This window comes from Solanum lycopersicum, chromosome 4, assembly GCF_036512215.1.
Source record: "Solanum lycopersicum chromosome 4, SLM_r2.1".
Lineage (NCBI taxonomy): Eukaryota > Viridiplantae > Streptophyta > Magnoliopsida > Solanales > Solanaceae > Solanum > Solanum lycopersicum.
Window position 1 is genome coordinate 25044727 of NC_090803.1, and position 11906 is coordinate 25056632.

The window sequence follows — 11906 nt, forward strand, 5'->3', positions numbered from 1 at the left end:
TTCTTCATTTTATTTGCATTTCTTTTGACATATACGAAGTAATTTCAAGAACATAAATCTCTTTATATATTTCTACTATATTAGAAAGCTTTATTTTAACATGTTAGCTTAAAGTCAATAAATTTCAAGTTAGGGTATATTTGACTTTTCAAACATTATGTTATATGTGTCTTTAATCCTACAACTAAATGGACACGTTAGATTTTCTACATCTTTCTAGAATAGTAACAACTGTTTCACTTCTCTTCTGACTCTCTTATCACAGAGAACAAATATAAAAAGCTCACAAAGGAAAGAATGAGGATTTGCAGAGAGTACAAGAGGACGTTGAAAGGGCACTATATATTACTGCTTCCTTTCTGCCATGTTTAATTTTTCTGCAAAAATAAATAAAAATTCAACATCCTTTTTATATTAAACATGTATCAAACGACTCTTAGCTATCTTTGCTTGATTTCTCAAAATTCTCAACCCCAAAGTGAGAAATAATAATAATTGTTGCAAAAATTACAATATCATGATGGTTTTCTTCTTTCTCTGACCATAAATGGATAGAAATCGGATCTGAACCTACAATTGGTGCTTGCATTTATGGCGCGGTGATTTCAGTCTCTCTTGTCGTGTGGTAAGTATTACAGATCTGAGCCTTAGTATTTCTTTTACGGATGAAGTGTCGGTAACAATCTTGTTACCTCCACAAGGTAGGAATGACTGAGATTACACTAATTTTTTTTTTGTTGCAACTGTGAACTTCGAAGATCGAGAAAGACCTGCAAATTTATCTTTTAAAGAAAGAAAGTTTATCTTAGAGACGAAGAAATGATCGTAGAAAATAGAGGAGACACTTTCCTCTCTACAATGCTTTTGATTTCAATTTTTTTCTAAGAAAAATATAGATTGAACAACTCTTATAAGTTAATTGAACTACCGAACGGCCACCTAATGTTTGTTTGTACTCTCAAAATTCTCATCCCCAAAGTAAGAATTAACAGTAGTAATAGTAATATACTAATAATTGTTGCAGAAATTATGAGGTTATGATGATTGATTTCTTCTTTCTTTGAGCAAATCGATAGTGTAGGAAAGAAATCGTTGCATAACACCCAATTTGTTAACACTAACATCTATTATATCTTGTATTATAATCTTTGCTCTTTCCTAGCGGATCTGTGGGTTTTACTCTTTTATCTATTTTTCATTCAAGATGTTGTTTGTGCAATATACATACACATAAGTAACTCATCTTGAACAAATATAAGTATAAGAACATTTATGTTGCGTCATAATATTTTGTACTGTGCAAATTGCAGACCATGAAGCCATTTCAACATACATTTAGGTTATCTTACCTCTGGACTCATGTTTATAATACTTATGATATGGTAAGAGAAATTGGAGTCACTGCCATGACTGCAAGTTTGAATTTTTGGATAAAATCTAATTTTTGCTACTTTTTTCTTGGTTAAAAAAAATATGTTTCCCTTTCTATCTCCTTTGATCTATTTCATCATCTTCATTTGGATCTATTTATTGCGGTTCTCAACTATGGTAAGTTGGTGCTAATACGTGATTTTTTTAACTATTAATATTTGTGCAATGATGTATTTCGTATCAACGGCGGAAAGGCATTCCAAGGACTCATTAATAAATTCATTAAGAGTTATTTTTTCAAAATAGGCAAACACATAATGTCAATTTATAAATGCTTCCTAGGAGATGTATGTTAGAATTTTGTTGTATTATCTTGTTGTACAAATTCAAAAAATGCAACATCACGGTTACCTTTCTCTAATAACATTATTTTTCATATTATTGATTTGATTGTATTTTTTCCTTGGCATAATAATTTTGATTGGATCTTTTATTTAATCATAAAAAAATTGTAGAATCTAAACTTTTAGGTTATAATATTTCATCTATCAATTATGATGCTTTTAGGAAACATGATTCTTTTCAGCCAAGGATTGATGAGAGCCTAATGTATAATAGGTATTTTTTAATATTTAAATATTTTTCCTTACTATTCGACTGATCAATATAGAAAATATTTTATCACCCAAAAATAGGACAATAATGATTGATTATAATTGTTATAAACACAAAAGATAAGCGAACATTTCTGACTGGCCAAGGTCGAACTTTCACACTCAAATACAAGGTAAGGGCATACCAGTTGGGATGATTCTACAACTACTACACCACTCCTTCAGAAATAGTCATAGTCTCTGCGAAATTATGTTATCATTGTTTGATTTTACTTGAGGATACTTGAGTCACAAAGTTAAACCTTTGAGGTACTTCTGTCAGGAGTATAAGTAAAATTTGATGATATCCCTCTTGTTCAAAAAATATGTCGTAAAGATATTTTTTTGCACTTGAAAATTAGGTATTTGAGAATTTACATAATTAGAATTTTTATTATATTTATGGCCACTTGATTGTGTTGTATGCAAGTTTGTTTTTCCTTTTACATATTCAAATAACTTAAATTGATGGTTTATTTGTATGTGTGTGATGTCAAAGATGAGTCTCTATGACTAAGTACTTTTGTTTTTCTTAAAAGAGAAAAAATTATACATGTTGAGATGTTGTATCGATATTTTTGCTCTTGATTGTGATGACATATTCCTTTTGCAGAATTTGATAATGAAATGACATAACACTTGAAGTGGTTGATTGGTTTAATATTCATTATTAGAATGAAATCTTTTTTCAGTTTTAGAGGATATTGATTCCTTGAGAAATGTATGATTGATGACACATAATATAGCAGGAAGTTGTTATAGTGTGCACAATTTTTATTGTCAGTTCTTATGCTCCATCTTTTTTGTAAGAAACTTGAAGAAGCAGAGGACCTATAGCATAGCAACAACTACAAGTAGATTTGTTTACAAAATTATTGAGTTTAGACTATTACAATTTTTTAGGATAGAGCCGTGTTTGATGAATATATGTAAACCTTTTTGTTTGAGATTTCATTTTGTGAATGATTGGTTTCATTATTTAAAAAATAAAGTTTCTTCATCAGGAAGTACATATGATTCTAAAGAAATAAAAGAACTATGTTGTCAAACTATGTTGTAAAGCTCGTAGTGCTTCGGTATAGTCCTCTTATTAGTTCTTCGAATATGCATATTTGATATGTTAATTATCTGGACTTACTCCTCAAGCAAATTTCATCACATAAAAAGTGAAATTGCACCCTCTAAGCAAATTTTATCACATAAAAAATGAAATTCAAATACAAGCTAAATAAAAATGCACGGATCAATACAATCTATTATCATTCTATAGAAGTGGTGGTTCTTCAAATACTACCAAACCAATAAAAAAAGTCACGTACGACCTATTTCCTTTGTACATGGTGGTTCCTCAAGTAATCGCAAAATAATTAAAAAAGTGGACGTCCAGCTAATTTTCTTTGGACAACCTGAAGGACAGGCGGGTAATTCCCTCTTTTCAATTGTGCGGTACCTTGAACGACAGAGGGTCTATCTGTCATGTTAACCTTTCTGTTCATTTAGCTGGGAATTGGGATGCTCATCCTTTTATTCCCTAGATGATTAATTGCTTTGCCCATGTTTTGAGCCCACGTGAACGAACCGATGTGTTCTGCGCTGGATGTTCTCCAGCTTTCCCTTGCTGCTTAAATGTTCATATTAAAGAAAATCAGAGTCTTTCTTCCCTAAAATTGGTACGCCAGCAGTCCCGCAGAGAACACAAACGTACATGCTTTTTTCTCCTCACTTGATCTGGAAGTTGTTGTTCTGCCTCTATTTATTTAAAGAAAAAATTTGTATGATGCTTCCATTGTTAATATGACAAATAGCTACTTTAGCTTTCTCAGGCTTTCGGAGCTCAAATTTTTCTGCCTCAAATAAGAGGGAATCAACACATGTACGTGGTTACACTTCCTTCTTTGCACTTAGTTATAGTACATCTTAACGTTAGACTCTTATTATATGCTATTCTAAATTGTTTGTTGCATGTTTTTCTCCCAACTTTGACAAGAAAAATCTTAGTGCTCTTCCGCTCATGGCTGATAAAAAATATACCAATGAATGCTACTCAAACTGGACAAACAAGTAATTCACAAAATATTGCAAAAAATCTTAAACGTCGGATCACCTACAAACAAATTCCTGCTGAAAAAAGAGAGCTCTTTTAGAGCACCGTCAGGCACAGTACTGTGCTCGAAGAGATTCTCTTCCTCAAAAACTTCTTATTCCTCGTCATTCCTCATTAACTACTATCGAAGAACAATTGATTTAGTGTGAGAAATTTTATGAAATAGGTTAGCCACAATATAAGTTACATTTATCTACTTATTTTCTATACTATAGGTTAATGCACATAATCCTACAGGATCGTCATCCACAACATGTGATGAGCGTCGTAGTTTACTTTAAGTCACAACCAACTATGAAAGGTCTATTCATATACCTGCCTCTGTTGCTACTACCATCCTTTATTTTTAACATAACTTTTGCTAAGCTGTACTCTCATTTTGCAGAACGCAGAACTGTTGAATCCATCCTATTTTTAGTCAACTTTAGCTATTCAATTGGTACAAGCAATTGTTAAAAAAGAATAGTAATTGGAGTTGAAAATAAAAGATTTGGTAGTTGGCAAATTGGTAAGATTTGCAGCCATTCTTGACTTTGCTATATTTACATATGTCATTAGTGACATATGCATGGTTTTATTCTTATATAAATAGAGCATTCTTGCTCATTTGTAGAACACACCAAGTTAGAGAGAAAAACCATTTTGAGAGCAAAGTGAGGTATCCATAGACTACATAAGAAAATAGTGAGTGAAAAAAAATAGAGTGTGAGCTATATTTTAGTAAGACGAAAACCAAAAGAGTGTTGTTCCTTTTGAGTGTGTAGTAGTCACTTTGAGTATTGTATTCGTGACTGCACAGTGTAAAATTCCTTACTATAGTAATATCAATTGCTCCTCTTGGCCCGTAATTTTTTCCCTTATTCAGAAGGGTTTCCACGTAAAATTCTTGGTGTCGTTATTTTTCCATTTTATTTCCATTACTTTTACCATATATATTTTTGTGCTTGTCCGCGTTTTCCCAACAAACTGGTATCAGAGCCAAGGTTTTATCTGAGTATGCTCTGTGGTTGCAGCACAGTTTGAACTTCCACATCAGAAAAGATTTACTTTGATTTGTGATAACTATATTTTTTGGGGAAAACAATGGAAGCCAACACAACTAGAATGGTTACTTTGAATGGTGTTAATTATGCCATTTGGAAGGGAAAAATGGAAGATCTACTTTATGTTAAGAATTTTTACAAACCAGTATTTACCACTGTAAAGCCTGATAATAAAACAGATGAAGAGTGGAATCTGTTGCATAGACAGGTTTGTGGATTCAATAGGCAATGGGTCGACGATAATGTGTTGAACCATATTTCTAGGGAAACACATGCTCTAACCCTATGGGAGCATCTTGAAAGTTTGTATGCTCGAATGACTGGCAATAACAAAATGTTCTTAATAAAGTAGATGTTGAGTTTGAAGTATCATGATGGTTCTCCGATGACAAACCATCTGAATAATTTTCAGGGGATTATGAACCAATTATCTTCTATGGGCATCAAATTTGATGAAGAAATTCAGTGCTTGCTTCTACTTGGTTCACTACCAGATTCTTGGGAAACATTTAGAACGTCATTGTTAAATTCTGCTCTGGATGGTGTGATCTCTATGGATTCTGCCAAGAGTAGTGTCTTGAGATGAGAAGAAAAACTCAAGGTTCCTATTCGTCGGATGTCCTGATAACTGGCCCTAGGGGGAGAATTAAAACTCGTGGTTCTCAGCATAATGAACAAAATAGGAGCAAATCCAAAGGCAGGCTTAAGGATATTGAGTGCTATCATTGTGGTATTAAAGGTCACACAAAAAAGTTCTGCAGGAAGTTGAAGAGGGAGAACAAAAACAAAGAGAAAACTAAAGAAGATGGCAATGAAAATTGCCTAGCCACCATCACCATCGAAGATCTTGTTACCCTTCTTGATGCAAACATGATAAATATTGCTTGTGATGAGTCAAGCTGGGTTATGGACACTTGTGCAGCATCTCATGTGACATCAAGGAAGGATTTTTTCTCTTCCTACACTCCTGGTGATTTTGGAACCTTGAGTATGGGTAATGAGACTGTTTCTAGGGTAGTTAATATTGGTACAATTTGTTTGGATACTAGTGTTGGAACTAAACTAGTTTTGAACAATGTGAAACATGCTCCTGATGTTCGTCTGCACCTAATTTTTGTTGGTGTTTTAGATGATGAAGGATATGTTAGTACCAACGGTGATGGAAAATGGAAGCTCATTAAGGGTTCCTTGGTTGTGGCTCATGGTAACAAACGTCGTGGTCTATATTGGAATACGACCTCTACTTGTGTTGATATGGTGAATGCGGTTGAGAGCGATGGCTCTTCAACATTATGGCACAAGAGGCTTAGCCACATTAACGAGAAAGGACTTAATGTTCTAGCCAAGAAGAAATTATTGTCAAATTTGCAAAGTGCTAAATTAGAAAAATGTGAGCACTCTTGGCTGGTAAACAAAATAGAGTTTCCTTTAAGTCCTACTCTCCTTCGAGAAAGACAGAGTTGCTTGAGTTAGTGCAGTCTGATTTATGTGGTCCAATAAAGACAAAGATATTGGGTGGTGCACTTTACTTTGTCACGTTCATTGATGATTGCTCGAGAAAACTTTAGGTCTATGTCTTGAAGACTAAAGACCAAGTGTTAGGTGTCTTTAAGCAATTTTCAGGCTTCAGTTAAAAGAGAAACTGGAAAGAAAGTGAAATGTATTCGAACTGATAGTGGTGGTGAATATTGTGGACCATTTGACGAATACTGCAAGCATCAAGGTATTAGAAACCAGAAGACTCCTCAGCTTAATAGTTTGGCTGAGAGGATGAACAAGACCTTGATGGAAAGAGTTAGATGTTTGCTTTCTAAAGCAAAGTTGTCAAACTCATTTTGGGGTGAGGCTTTATTGACCGATGCACATGTTATTAATCTATCTCCTGTTGTTGCTTTGCAAAGTGATGTACCAAATAGTGTTTGGTATGGAAAGGATGTGTCCTATAACCATTTGAGAGTATTTGGTTTCAAAGCTTTTGTACATGTGCCGAAAGATGAGAGGTCAAAATTAGATGCCATGACAAGGCAATGCATCTTCATTGGATATGGCCTAGATGAATTTGGTTACAGGCTATATGATCCAATTGAAAAGAAACTTGTGAGAAGCCGTGATATTAATTTCATGGAGGATCAAACAATTGAAGATATTGACAAAGTAGAGAAGGTAGAATTTTCAAGTTTTGATGGTATAGTTCATCATGATGAAGTTCCTCACACAAGTGTGCATGATGTTGTTGGGTTTGATAACATGGTGACGCCCAGAATCATGTATCGAATCAACATATTGATGTTGATGATAACAATGATATTGTTATTGATGATCCTGTTGCTCATGAAATTGTGGACGAATCAAATATTGCGCTTCAGAGGTCCACAAGACAGCGGTTTCCTTCCTCCCATTATTCACCCAATAAGTATGTGTTACTCATTGACGGGGGAGAACCTTAATGTTATGAGGAGGCCATGGAAGATGAGCACAAGAATCAATGGATTGAAGCCATGCAAGATGAGATGAAGTCTTTGCATGAGAACCACACTTATGAGTTGGTAAAATTGCCCAAGGGCATGAGAGCTTTGAAGAACAAGTGGGTGTTCAAAGTTAAAGTTGAAGAACACAAGTTGAAGCCCAGGTACAAAGCTAGATTGGTTTTTAAGGGATTCGGTCAAAGGAAAGGTATTGACTTTGACAAAATATTTTGTCCTGTTGTGAAAATCTCCTAGATTCACACAGTTCTAGGTTTGGCTGCTAGTCTTAGTTTAGAGATTGAGCAGATAGATGTGAAGACGACTTTCCTTCACGGTGACCTAGAAGAAGAGATTTATATGGAACAACCTGAGGGCTTCAAAGTACATGGTAAAGATTATTTTGTATGCAAACTTAAAAAGAGTCTCTATGGCCTAAAACAAGCTTCAAGAAAGTGGTACAAAACGTTTGAATCTGTTATGGGGGAGAAAGGCTATAAGAAGACTTCTTCAAATCATTGCGTATTGATTTTATCATCCTTTTGTTGTATGTGGATGATATGTTGATTGTGGGCAAGAATACTTCCAAGATTGACGAGCTGAAGAAAAAGTTGTGTAAGTCTTTTTCTATGAAAGACTTGGGTCATGCCAAACAAATTTTGGGCATGAGAATTACTCTTCTTAGAGATAAAAGGAAGATTTATTGTCCCAGAAAAAGTACATTGCACGCGTACTGGAGCGCTTCAATATTAGGAATGCTAAGCCTGTTAGTATACCTCTTGCTGGTCATATGAATTTGAGCAGGAAGATGTGTCCTACAGTTAGGGAGGAAAAAGAGAACGTGGCCAAATTTACATATTCCTCTGTCGTTAAAATTCTAATATATGCAATGATGTGCACTAGACCTGATATTGCTCACGCAGTTGGTGTTGTCAGTAGATTGCTCGAAAATCCGGGAAAAGAGCATTGGGAAGCTGTGAAGTGGATACTCAGGTATCTTAGAGGAAGCTCAGATGAATGCTTGTGTTTTGGAGCATCAAATCCAATCTTGAAAGGCTATACAGATTCTGATATGGCAGGTGACCTTGATAACAGAAAATCCACTACTAGATATTTGTTTCCTTTTTCAGGGGGAGCTATATCATGGCAGTCAAAGTTGCAGAAGTGTGTTGCACTATCTACAACTGAAGCTGAGTATATTGCTGCTACTGATGCCGGCAAGGAGATGATAGGCCTAAAGCGATTTCTTCATGAGCTTTGTTTGAATCAGATGAAGTATATTAACTATTGTGACAGCAAGAGTGCAATAGACTTGAGCAAGAACTCCATGTACCATGCAAGAACAAAACACATTGACGTCATATATCATTGGATTCATGAGAAAGTGGATAATGAATCATTTCACGTCAAAAAGATTCACACAAGTGAAAATCCTGCAGATATGCTGACCAAGATGATACCGAAAGACAAGTTCGAGTTCAGCAAAGAACTTATAGTAATTGGAGTTGAAAATAAAAGATTTGGTAGTTAACAAAGTGGTAAGATTTGCAACCATTCTTGACTTTGCTATATTTACATATGTCATTAGTGACATAGGCATGGTTTTATTCTTCTATAAATAGAGCATTCTTGCTCATTATAGAACACACCAAGTTAGAGAGAACAACCATTTTGAGAGCAAAGTGAGGTATTCCATAGACTATACAAGAAAATAATCAGTGAAAAAAAATAGAGTGTGAGCTATATTTTAGTAAGACGGAAACCAAAAGAGTGTTGTTCCTTTTGAGTGTGTAGTAGTCACTTTGAGTATTGTATTCGTGACTGAACAGTGTAAAATTCCTTACTATAGTAATATCGATTGCTCCTCTTGGCCCGTGATTTTTTCCCTTATTCAGAAGGGTTTCCACGTAAAATTCTTGTGTCGTTATTTTCCCATTTTGTATCCATTACTTTTACCATATATATTTTTGTGCTTGTCCGCATTTTCCCAACAAGAACGAGACAAATGGATTTTTTGTATTACAACCCATTACCTTGTAGCCCCACTCTTTTAAAGCAAGTTCCAAACTGCAAATTCTGTAGAGCTAGAAGATTTCAATATGAACCGCCTGGTTTTTTGTTGTAGCAGTGGCACTGTAAAATTAATTCCGCACCAATTATCTCCTGCACTGCAGAGTTTGTATTTCGGTGTCACGAATGAATTCAATCATTTTCGAACTTACATCAAAACATATAATAACATGTTTGCCTTTACTTCACTTGGAGTAAAATATCATAAGGAATTAGCAAAAAGGAATCAAGGTATATTTACCTTCAAAGTTAAAGAACAAATGTATCATTCCATAAATAATCTCTTCTCCAATGATAATCAGGTGAAAAATTTACAAGTTCACTTCTATGATAACGAGGACGATATAATTAACAAAATGATGTTCCCCAGAAAATCTTGAATGAACAATTGCTGTGAAGTTACTAGATATCCTAAAGATTAATCCATATTACATGTTTCTAAAGTCTTTAACAGACATTCCAAACTCATATAACTTCTATATTGAACTTAGATGTTATTCTAAATTGGACGAGCGAACACATAATTTACCCAGTGTCTCCGAGGTTGCTGCTATATTGATTGATGACGACTCAAATAATGTTATTTCTACACCTCACATTTGCATTTACACTCACTGTGATCGCAATCAATTAGTGCATTGCTACTATGACTGTTACGATTCATTAAAATATCCTTTGTTGTTTCCAACATGGACAAAATGGGTGGCATTGTGGTATTGTAAAATTACTTTGACAACCCATTTCTTCAGCCAATCGTTGTACTTCTAAAAATGAACAACTTCCCCAAGTATCTAACTGTTCCTCAATCGATGGACTTCTTAATGTTGAACAACAATTCTTACAAAATTGAAGGCAAAAAAAATATTGTCTCATGCCGCGAGTATTACTGTTATAAACTTCAAATTAGATATGACAAAGAAAATAGACTATTACATTCAGGAAGACTGTTCCAACAATATTTTGTGGACAAATTTATAAAAGTTGAAACACAACAACTTGATTTAGTGTGATTCAATCAGGATCTATATAGATTTGATGTATTAGGAGGGCTTATGGATCTTCAAAGACAAGGAGAAAGAGATGCTTCAAATATAGGCATAAAACAATTCTTCCTGCTAGCTTTACTGGTGGTCCACGAGATATGCGTCGTCGATATATGGACGGCATCGCCTTAGTGCAGCAATTGGAAACCCCAATATCTTATTGACAGTGACATGTAATCCTTCATGGCGAGAAATCAAAGATTTCTTATTGCCAACTGATGAAGTTCAAAACAGACCAGATTTAATAAGCCGATATTTAGAGCAAAGCTTGAAGAACTAAAGACAAATATTGTTAAAAAAAAAGTCGACGCTTCTATCTATGTACACTATAGAGTTCCAAAAACGTGGTCTTCCTCATGTGCTTTTTCTTATCATACTTACGGATGACTACAAATTTTTAACACCTGAGGCTTAAAGATAAATTTGTTTGTGTGGAGATACTTGATCCCACAACATATCATTATTTACACTCTTTAGTTATTAAACATATGATGTATGGTCCTTGCGGAATTTGAAATTACAAAAGCCCATGCATGAAAAAGATGGGACAATGTAAATTTAGGTGTCTTAAAATTTATGTCTGCACTATATCCAAAGGTAAAAATTCATATCCGATATACAAAAGACGAGACATGGGAGAAATATTTCAAAATTAGAACTCAATATCTTGATAACTCATGGGTTATTCCTTATAATCCCTATCTCTTAGCTAAATTTAACTGTCACATAAATGTTGAAATTTGTTCGGAAATTAAACTTGTCAAGTATATTTACAAATATATTTGTAAAGGACATGACAAAATTGCTTTTCACATACATGGTAATGATTCTGATACAATAATTGACGAAATAAAAGACTATCGATTAGCTAGATAGGTTTCACCACCCGAGGCTATGTGGCGTTTCTTTGCCTTTTCTATTAATGAAATGAATCCTTCAGTTTACCATCTCCACCTACATCTGAAAGAGCAACAATTTATCTTTTTAAAACAAATGTAGATCTAAATACAATCTTGAATAATTCTGCAATTACAAGAACAATGTTAACGAAATTCTTCTCAATGAATACGACAAATAGAAAAGTAATTGAAATTCAGTTATTATATAAAGACTTTTCCCAATACTTTGTCTGGTCTACAAGGGATACAATGTGGACACAA

At 34.2% G+C, this 11906-nt stretch overlaps 1 long non-coding RNA gene across 1 annotated transcript; it reads left to right on the forward strand.

Moving 5' to 3' along the window:
• Positions 1 to 205: 205 nt before the first annotated feature.
• LOC104646824 (uncharacterized) lies at positions 206 to 2971 on the forward strand. Its single transcript, XR_003246484.2, has 2 exons — positions 206 to 625; positions 1311 to 2971. It is a non-coding gene; the product is annotated as an uncharacterized lncRNA (long non-coding RNA).
• The last annotated feature ends 8935 nt before the right edge of the window (positions 2972 to 11906 follow it).